We start from the raw sequence: 10,188 nt of genomic DNA, 5'->3' as shown, positions 1-10,188 counted from the left end.
GCATTCATTAAGAAAACAAAAAGTATTGTCTCCACATCAAAATAATTAAACTAAGTTCAAGGATAAATTCGAAACTCATGTACTTCTGGTTCTTTTGTAATTAAAATATTTTTCCATTTAAGAGAGGTGATGGATTTATATTCACTACTTTAAGGCATAGACACTTAGACACTAATGATCATGTAATAAAGACACAAACATAGATAAACATTTAACATAAGAAAACGAAAAACAGAAAGTTTAAGAACAAGGAATGAGTCCACCTTAGTGATGGTGGCGTTTTCTCCTTGAGGAACCAATGATTTCCTTGAGCTCTTCTATGTCTCTTCCTTGTCTTTGTTGCTCCTCCCTTATAGCTCTTTGATCTTCTCTAATTTCATGGAGTATGATGGAGTGCTCTTGATGTTCCACCCTTAGTTTTCCCCAATAATTGTGTGGAGGAAAATGTATCCCCTGAGGTATCTCAGGGATCTCTTGATTTGCAGTCAAATGTTCTACCACTGAGCTATAGACCCTTGAAATGAATCTCTCCATCTTCTATGACTTAGAGGTGGAAGCTTTTGTCTTCTCTTTTCTCTTTCTAGAGGTTTCTCTGGCCTTAGGTGCCATCAATGGTTATGGAAAAACAAAAAAAAAGCTATGCTTTTACCACACCAAACTTAGAATATTGCTCGCCCTCGAGCAAAAGAAGAAAGAATAGTAGAAGAAGAAGAAGATATGGAGGTGAGTTGATGGTTTGAATTTGAGTGGGTGGGTGTAGGTGGGTTGTATGATGGTTTTAGGGGAGTAATGGATGTGAGTGGTGAAGGGTTCTTGGGAAAGGATGATATAGGATTATGAGGAGGTAAGGTGAGTGGAGGTATGTGGGAATCCTGTGGGGTCGACAGATCCTGAGGTGTCAAGGATTTGCATCCCTGCACCAATTAGGCATGTAAAACACCTTTGCATGCAATTCTGGCGTTTAAACACCAAACTGATGCTTGTTCTGGGCGTTCAACGCCCAGATGTAGCATGTTTCTGGCGTTGAACGCCAGCTCCATGCTTGATTCTGGCGTTCAGCACCAGCTCCATGCTCTGTTCTGGCGTTGAACGCCAGCCAGATGCTCCTTACTGGCGTTTAAACGCCAGTAAGTCCTTCCTCCAGGGTGTGATTTTTCTTCTGCTGTTTTTGATTCTGTTTTTGATTTTTCTATTTATTTTGTGACTCCACATGATCATGAACCTAATAAAACATGAAAGAACAATAAAATAAAAATAAAATTAGATAAATAAAAATTGGGTTGCCTCCCAACAAGTGCTTCTTTGATGTCAATAGCTTGACAGTGGGCTCTCATGGAGCCACACAGGTGATCAGGTCAATTTTATAGACTCCCAACACCAAACTTAGAGTTTGGCTGAGGCCTCCCAACACCAAACTTAGAGTTTGACTGTGGGGGCTTTAGTTGACTCTGTACTGAGAGAAGCTTACTGTGCCTCTTTTCCATGGTTACAGAAGGATGTCCTTGAGTTTTAAACACAAGGGAGTCCTCATTCAATTGAAGGACTAGTTCACCTCTGTCTACATCAATCACAGCTCTTACTGTGGCTAGGAAGGGTCATCCAAGAATGATGGATTCATCCTATCCTTCCCAGTATCCAGGATTATGAAATCAGCAGGGATGTAAAGGCCTGCAACCTTTACTAACATGTCCTCTACTTGTCCATAAGCCTGTTTTCTGGAATTGTCTGCCATCTCTAATGAGATTTTAGCAGCTTGTACCTTAAAGATTCCCAGTTTCTCCATTACAGAGAGTGGCATGAGGTTTATTACTGACCCAAGGTCACATAGAGCCTTCTCAAAGGTTATGGTGCCTATGGTACAAGGTATTAGAAACTTTCCAGGATCCTGTTTCTTCTGAGGCAATCTCAGTTGATCCAATGCATTTAGTTCATTGGTGAACAGGGGAGGTTCATCTCCCCAAGTCTCATTACCAAATAAATTAGCATTCAGCTTCATGATTGCACCAAGGAACTTGGCAACTTGCTCTTCAGTAACATCCTCATTCTCTTCAGAAGAAGAATACTCTTCAGAGCTCATGAATGGCATAAGGAGGTTCAATGGAATCTCTATGGTCTCTAGATGAGCCTCAGATTCCTTTGGTTCCTCAGAGGGAAACTCCTTATTGATCACTGGACGTCCCAGGAGGTCTTCCTCACTGGGATTCACGTTTTCAACCTCCCTTACAGGTTCGGCCATGGTAATTAATTCAATGGCCTTGCACTTTCCTTTTGGATTCTCTTCTGTATTGCTTGGGAGAGTACTAGGAGGAGTTTCAGTGATCTTCTTACTCAGCTGGCCCACTTGTGCTTCCAAACTTCTAATGGAAGACCTTGTTTCATTCGTGAAACTCACAGTGGCCTTAGATAGATCAGAGACTAAGTTTGCTAAATTAGAGGTATTTTGTTCAGAGTTCTCTGTCTGTTGCTGAGTGGATGATGGAAAAGGTTTACTATTGTTAAACATGTTTCTTCCACCATTATTAAAGCCTTGTTGAGGCTTTTGTTGATCCTTCCATGAGAAATTTAGGTGATTTCTCCATGAGGGATTATAGGTGTTTCCATATGGTTCACCCATGTAATTCACCTCTGCTATTGCAGGTTTCTCAGGATCATAAGCTTCTTCTTCAGAAGATGCCTCTTGAGTACTGTTGGATGCAGCTTGCATTCCATTCAGACTCTGAGAAATCATATTGACTTGCTGAGTCAATATTTTATTCTGAGCCAATATGGCATTCAGAGTATCAATTTCAAGAACTCCTTTCTTCTGAGGCGTCCCATTACTCATAGGATTCCTCTTAGAAGTATACATAAACTGGTTATTATCAACCATGTCAATAAGTTCTTGAGCTTCTACAGGCGTTTTCTTTAGGTGAATGGATCCACCTGCAGAAGTATCCAATGACATCTTAGCTAATTCAGACAGACCATCATAGAATATATCCAGGATGGTCCATTTTGAAAGCATGTCAGAAGGACACTTTTTGGTCAGTTCCTTGTATCTCTCCCAAGCTTCATAGAGGGATTCACCTTCTTTCTGTCTAAAGGTTTGAACATCCACTCTAAGCTTACTCAGCTTTTGAGGAGGAAAGAACTTGGCTAAGAAAGCCTTGACCAGCTTATCCCAAGAGTTCATGCTATCCTTAAGTTGAGAGTCCAACCATATTCTAGCTCTGTCTCTCACAGCAAAAGGGAAAAGCATGAGCCTGTAGACTTCAGGATCTACTCCATTAGTCTTAATAGTATCACAGATCTGCAAGAATTCAGTTAAGAACTGAAAAGGATCTTCAGATGGAAGTCCATGAAACTTGCAGTTTTGCTGCATCAGAGAAACTAATTGAGGTTTAAGCTCAAAGTTATTTGCTCCGATGGTAGGAATTGAGATGCTTCTTCCATGTAAATTAGAATTAGGTGCAGTGAAGTCACCAAGCATCCTCCTTGCATTATTATTATTTTTGGCTGCCATCTCCTTTTCCTGTTCGAAAATTCCTGTAAGGTTGTCTCTGGATTGTTGTATTTTAGCTTCTCTTAGTTATCTCTTCAGAGTCCTTTCAGGTTCAGGATCTGCTTCAACAAAAATGTTCTTGTCCTTGCTCCTGCTCATATGACAAAGAAGGGAATAACAAAGAAAATATGGAATCCTCTATGTCACAGTATAGAGATTCCTTTGTGTGAGTAGAAGAAGAAAAGAATGTAATGTAAGGAAAGAGAATGGAGGAGAATCCAAACACAAGGGTGAGGATAACAGAGATATGAGATGAAGAGAAGTGTTAGTAAATAATAAATAAATAGAAGGAGATGGGAGAGAAGAGAATTTTTGAAAATTAATTTTTGAAAAAGAGTTGGTGATTTTCGAAAATTAGGATAAAATTAAAATTAAAATTAAAAATTGAAACAATTAATTAATTAAAAAGAATTTTTGAAAAAGAGGGAGGTATTTTCGAAAATTAGAGAGGGGAAGTTAGTTAGGTAGTTTTGAAAGAGATAAGAAACAAACAAAAAGTTAATTAGTTAGTTTGAAAAAGATTTGAAAATCAATTTTGAAAAGATAAGAAGATAAGAAGTTAGAAAAGATATTTTAAAATCAAATTTTTGAAAAGGATATGTTTTAAAAAGATATGATTAAAAAGATATGATTTTGAAAAAAAGATAAGATAAAAAGATATTTTTGAAAAGATATGATTGAAATTAGTTTTGAAAAAGATTTGATTTTTAAAATCACAATTAATGACTTGATTCACAAGAAATCACAAGATATGATTCTAGAACTTAAAGTTTGAATCTTTCTTAACAAGTAAGTAACAAACTTGAAATTTTTGAATCAAAACATTAATTGTTGATGATATTTTCGAAAATATGATGAAAAAAGATTTTTAAAATTTTCGAAAATAAATAAGAAAAATGAAAAAGATTTGATTTTTGAAAAAGATTTTGAAAAAGATAAGATTTTTAAATTGAAAATTTGATTTGACTCATAAGAAACAACTAAATTTTAAAAAGTTTTGAAAAAGTCAATCCAAATTTTCGAAATTTTAAGAGAGAAAAAGGGAAAGATATTTTTTTTTATTTTTTTTAATTTTAATGATGAAAGAGAAAAACATGAAAAAGACTCAATGCATGAAAATTTTGGATCAAAACATGTGATGCATGCAAGAACACTATGAATGTCAAGATGAACACCAAGAACACTTTGAATGTCAAGATGAACTCCAAGAACTTATTTTTGAAAAATTTTCAAGAAAAAAAAACATGCAAGACACCAAACTTAGAAAATTTTCATGTGTAGACACTATGAATGCAAGAATGCATATGAAAAACAAGAAAAGACACAAAACAAGAAAATATGAAGATCAAACAAGAAGACTGGCCAAGAACAACTTGAAGATCATGAAGAACACTATGAATGCATGAATTTTTGAAAAATGCAAAGAATTTTTAGAAAAAAATGCAATTGACACCAAACTTGAAATTGACTCAAGACTCAAACAAGAAACACAAAATATTTTTTATTTTTATGATTTTATGAATTTTTTTTTTGGATTTGTCGAAAATTAATGTGAAAAATAAAATAAGGAATCCAAAATCTTTAAGAAGAATTCCAGGAATCTTTCAATATTAGCCCTAAGCTCCAATCAAAGGGTTGGACATGGCTTAATAGCCAGTCAGTTTTAGGATGGAATTACATGCATTGTGGTGATTAGTTGAAGACCAATCCCAAAGCAGTTTGGGTATGGCTTTACAGCCAGATAGGATTCAACATGTTACCATGAAACTCTAGAATTCATTCTTGAAAGTTTTGAAGGCATAGAATAATTTAAAAATTTTTTTTTGAAAAGATTTATTTTTTTATATATTTTTTCGAAAATTTATTTGAAGAAAAACGAAAACAAAGAAAAAATTTTTGAAAAATTTTTTGAAAACCAAATAAAAGTTGAAACAAGAAGAAAATTACCTAATCTGAGCAACAAGATGAACCATCAGTTGTCCAAACTCAAACAATCCCCGGCAACGGCACCAAAAACTTGGTATGCAAAATTGTTACTCAGAGGTTGTAAAATTTGTTGTTCGTTCTCTCCCTGGCAATGGCGCCAACAAACTGGTGCACAATACCATGGTCTAGACATAACTTCACAACTTCGCACAACTAACCAGCAAGTGCACTGGGTCGTCCAAGTAATAAACCTTACGTGAGTAATGGTCGATCCCACGGAGATTGTCGGTATGAAGCAAGCTATGGTCATCTTGTAAATCTCAGTCAGGTGGATATTAAATGGTTATGGAGTTTTCGAATAATAATAGTAAATAAACAGAAAATAAAGATAGAAATACTTATGTAATTCATTGGTGAGAATTTCAGATAAGCGTATAGAGATGCTTTTGTTCCTCTGAACCTCTGCTTTCCTGCTGTCTTCATCCAACCAGTCCTACTCCTTTCCATGGCAAGCTTTATATAGGGCATCACTGATGTCAATGGCTACATCCCATCCTCTATGTGAAAAAGGTCCAAATGCTCTGTCACGGCACGGCTAATCATCTAAGGTTCTCGATCATACTGGAATAGGATTCATCCTCCTTTTGCGTCTGTCACTACGCCCAGCACTCGCGAGTTTGAAGTTCGTCACAGCCATCCCTTCCCAGATCCTACTCGGAATACCACATACAAGGTTTAGACTTTTCGGATCTCAGGAATGGCCATCCATGGGTTCTAACTTATACCACGAAGATACTAATAACTCAAATTCGGTCCCCTGTATTAGATATCTAAGAGATATCCATTCTAGCTTGTTTGCATGTAGAACGGAAGTGTTTGTCAGGCACGCGTTCATGAGTGAGAATGATGATGAGCGTCACATAATCATCACATTCATCATGTTCTTGGGAACGAATGGATATCTTAGAAGCGGAATAAGTTGAATTGAATAGAAAAACAGTAGTACTTTGCATTAAATCATGAGGAACAGCAGAGCTCCACACCTTAATCTATGGAGTGCAGAAACTCTACCGTTGAAAATACATAAGTGATGAAGGTTCAGGCATGGCCGAATGGCCAGCCCCCAAAATGTGATCAATATGATCCAAAGATGAACTAAAAATCATAAGATGTCTAATACAATAGTAAAAAGTCCTATTTATACTAAACTAGTTACTAGGGTTTACAGAAGTAAGTAATTGATGCATAAATCCACTTCCGGGGCCCACTTGGTGTGTGCTTAGGCTGAGCTTGAAGTTTACACGTGGAGAGGTCATTCTTGGAGTTGAACTCCAGTTTGTAACGTGTTTCTGGCGTTCAACTCTGGTTTGTGACGTGTTTCTGGCGTTTAACTCCAGACTGCAGCATAAAACTGGTGTTCAACGCCCTTTTGCATCGTCTAAACTCGGCCAAAGTATGGACTATTATATATTGCTAGAAAGCCCTGTATGTCTTCTTTCCAACGCAATTGGAATTGCGCCATTTACAGTTTTGTAGCTCCAGAAAATCCACTTTGAGTGCAGGGAGGTCAGAATCCAACAGCATCAGCAGTCCTTCTTCTACCTCTGAATCTGATTTTCGCTCAAGTCCCTCAATTTCGGCCAGAAAATACCTGAAATCACAGAAAAACACACAAACTCATAGTAAAGTCCAGAAATGTGAATTTAACATAAAAAACTAATAAAAACATCCCTAAAAGTAACTAGATCCTACTAAAAACATACTAAAAACAATGCCAAAAAGCGTATAAATTATCCGCTCATCACATTTATGAATTGGTTTGGTTAAATCTAAGGGAAGCACAGTTGAAAATGCCTGATGTGGGCAAAAATTGGCAAATTAAAAATTGTTAATTTATATACGTTGCAAGTATAGTTCTTAACTCGCCAGAAATCTGCCTATCAATTTAAAAAGGAGTAACAGAAAATTGAAATTAAAATACTGGGAGTATGAGTCCCAGGTCGTCTCCCAACGAGTTGTAGAAAAGTGTGCTATTTTATTAATCAGATGTTTTCAAAAAGGTTTGGGTTGAGTAAACAGGAAATTAAATTGGTGAATTTGAGTAATGTAAATAAAAGCCTTGACTGGGAGTTGATTAGTTGGAATCCCTATTATTGTTGGAATACTCTGAAGATTAATTGATAATTAAAGGTTGTCCTGTTTAGTTATCCCTTACTAGGTAAGGGAAAGTCAAACAAGTTGGAATGCTATGGCTGTTCACAAGTTGCAATCCACTTAATTAAAAGAGATTGGTGTTAGTGACTAGAAGGCAATCCAACCCTAAACCCAATTACAATTTTTCTTTCAAGCTTTCCAACTCAAGGGTTCCTTTCAATCAACTCCCCATCAAGTTAGGGAACTACTCGCTCATTGTGAATGCAAAATTCATAGCATATGAAAAGGAATTGAAGAAAGACATTGTAAATAAAAATCAAAATAATCAATTAAAATTAAAAGTGATCCTTGTATTAAATAATCCTAAAAATATTCCAATGGTAAAATTAAACAAAGCAAGGAACATGGAAGAGTAAAGCCAAGTAAAGAAAACGAACTAGAATGATGAAGTCTTGATGAGGTAATAACTCTTCTTAGTGTTCCAATGCCAAAAAGTAAGAGAAAATTTAATCCTAAGAACTATGAATGTATGGAGAGAAAACTTAGAGGAGGAGTAAATTAGATCTAAAACTAAAAACTGTGTAGAATGAATGTTGTCTTTGGTTTCTGCATGTTCTCTGGCTCTAGTCTGTTGTTCTGGGTCAAAAATTGGGTCAAAATAGGGTCCAAAATCGCCCCCAGTGAATTCTACAGATTATGCAGATCGCGCATGTCACGCGATCGCGTCATCCATGCGGACACGTCATTCGCGTTTTTCCTTGCCACGCGTTCGCGTCGTCCACGCCTCCGCGTCGCTTGTGCTTTTTCATTCCGCACGGTCGCGTGAGCCATGCGGCCGCGTCACTGCGATTCCTCCTCTTTCGCGCGGTCGCGTGAGCCATGCGACCGCGTCACTTCTCGCTGGTTATCTCCTTAATTTCTTGTGTTCCTTCCATTTTTGTTAGCTTTCTTTCCAATCTCCAACTCATTCATGGCCTATAAAGCCTGAAATGCTTAACACACAGATCATGGCATCGAATGGAATAAAGGAGAATTAAAATGCATAATTAAAAGTCTTCTAAGAAGCAGTTTTCAATCATGTAATAATTTCAGGAAGGAAATATAAATGCATGCTATTTTAATGAATAAGTGGGTAAGGATCATGATAAAACCACACAATTAAACATAATATAAACCATAAAATAGTGGTTTATCAACCTCCCCACACTTAAACATTAGCATGTCCTCATGCTTAATTGAAGGAGATAAAATAAATAAGTATGAACATGTAGAAACTCATGCAATACAATGCAATCCTATATATATGAATGCAACTATATGATTCTTGCCCACTTGATCAAAAGTAAATAAGCTCTTCAAAAAAATTACAAATCAAATTCCACTAATTCTATCATTATACAGTAAGACAGATAAAAGTGCAAGAAGATAGCTCATGAAAGCAGGGAACATGGAAATTCAAGCATTGAACCCTCACTGATGATGTATGTACGATCTAATCTCTCTAGTGTATAGGGTAATCACTCTATCCTTCTCTAATCATGCTCTCTAACTTTTATTTTTCTCCTAACCAATCAACAACAGTTAATATACCAATGCAAACATCATGAGGTCTTTTTCAAGGTTGTAATGGGGCCAAGGTAGGGGTAGGGATACATATATAGTTAAGTGAGCTTATAAATTGAATCTTTAATTAACCCAAGCTTTAACCCAACCTATATATATTTAATGTAACCTTAGAATTCATACCTAGCTACCCAGAATTCCCTTTTTTCATTCCATACTCATGTATCAACTTCTTATTTTAATTTTATCATATGTGCATTGATCTTTGAATTCTTAATTCAGCATTGGGGTGATTTTGTCCCCTTATTTATTTATTGATTTTTTTTAAAATAAACATAGCTTATCAATGCACATAGATTTTTAATTCTTATAGTTTCACATGAGTAGGTATCCAAATTCCCATTGTATTATCATGACACATTCCCTTAATAACTTTTGTTCCCACAATTTTCCATATTTAACTAGCACACACAATTCTATCTTAAGCTAACCAAAGATTCAATTTGGGATATACAATTGTTTTTCCGCTTAAGGCTAGTAATGTGGTGAAATATAGAACAAACGGGATTTAAAGGCTCAAAGCGGTTAACAAAGGTAATTGAAAAGGGTAGGCTTAATTTGGATAAGTGAGTTTAAACAAAAAATGGCCTCAATCATATGCAAGCATACAAATATAATAAATATTGGACATATAGGATGAAACAAAATATAGATTACAATCATAGAGAAGTAAACACACAAGAATAAAATATTTATGGTTAAATAATGTAACCATGCATAAAGGCTCAAATCTTCACAGGTTGTGTGTTCTTTAGCTCAAAAATCATGATCCAAATACAACTTCAAGCAGATTTATCATAAAAAAAATTTTAAAAATTAGTGAAATTTTGTTCCAAAGATAGAGTCTTAGAAGAAACTTATTGTCTTTATAATCAAGTAGAACATGCATGCAACTAACCTATTACTATGCAATTTATCCTATTCTATAAAAGAAAGAAAATCTA

General features: G+C 35.8%; 1 non-coding gene across 1 annotated transcript; it reads left to right on the top strand.

The window, feature by feature from the left end:
• The first annotated feature begins 2,998 nt into the window (after positions 1-2,998).
• LOC112781066 (small nucleolar RNA R71) lies at positions 2,999-3,106 on the top strand. Its single transcript, XR_003191863.1, has one exon. It is a non-coding gene; the product is annotated as a small nucleolar RNA R71 (small nucleolar RNA).
• Positions 3,107-10,188: the final 7,082 nt, after the last annotated feature.

Source organism: Arachis hypogaea, chromosome 19 (assembly GCF_003086295.3).
Source record: "Arachis hypogaea cultivar Tifrunner chromosome 19, arahy.Tifrunner.gnm2.J5K5, whole genome shotgun sequence".
NCBI lineage: Eukaryota > Viridiplantae > Streptophyta > Magnoliopsida > Fabales > Fabaceae > Arachis > Arachis hypogaea.
Note: the sequence above shows the minus strand (reverse complement) of the source record. Positions and strands in the feature narration are given on the sequence as shown.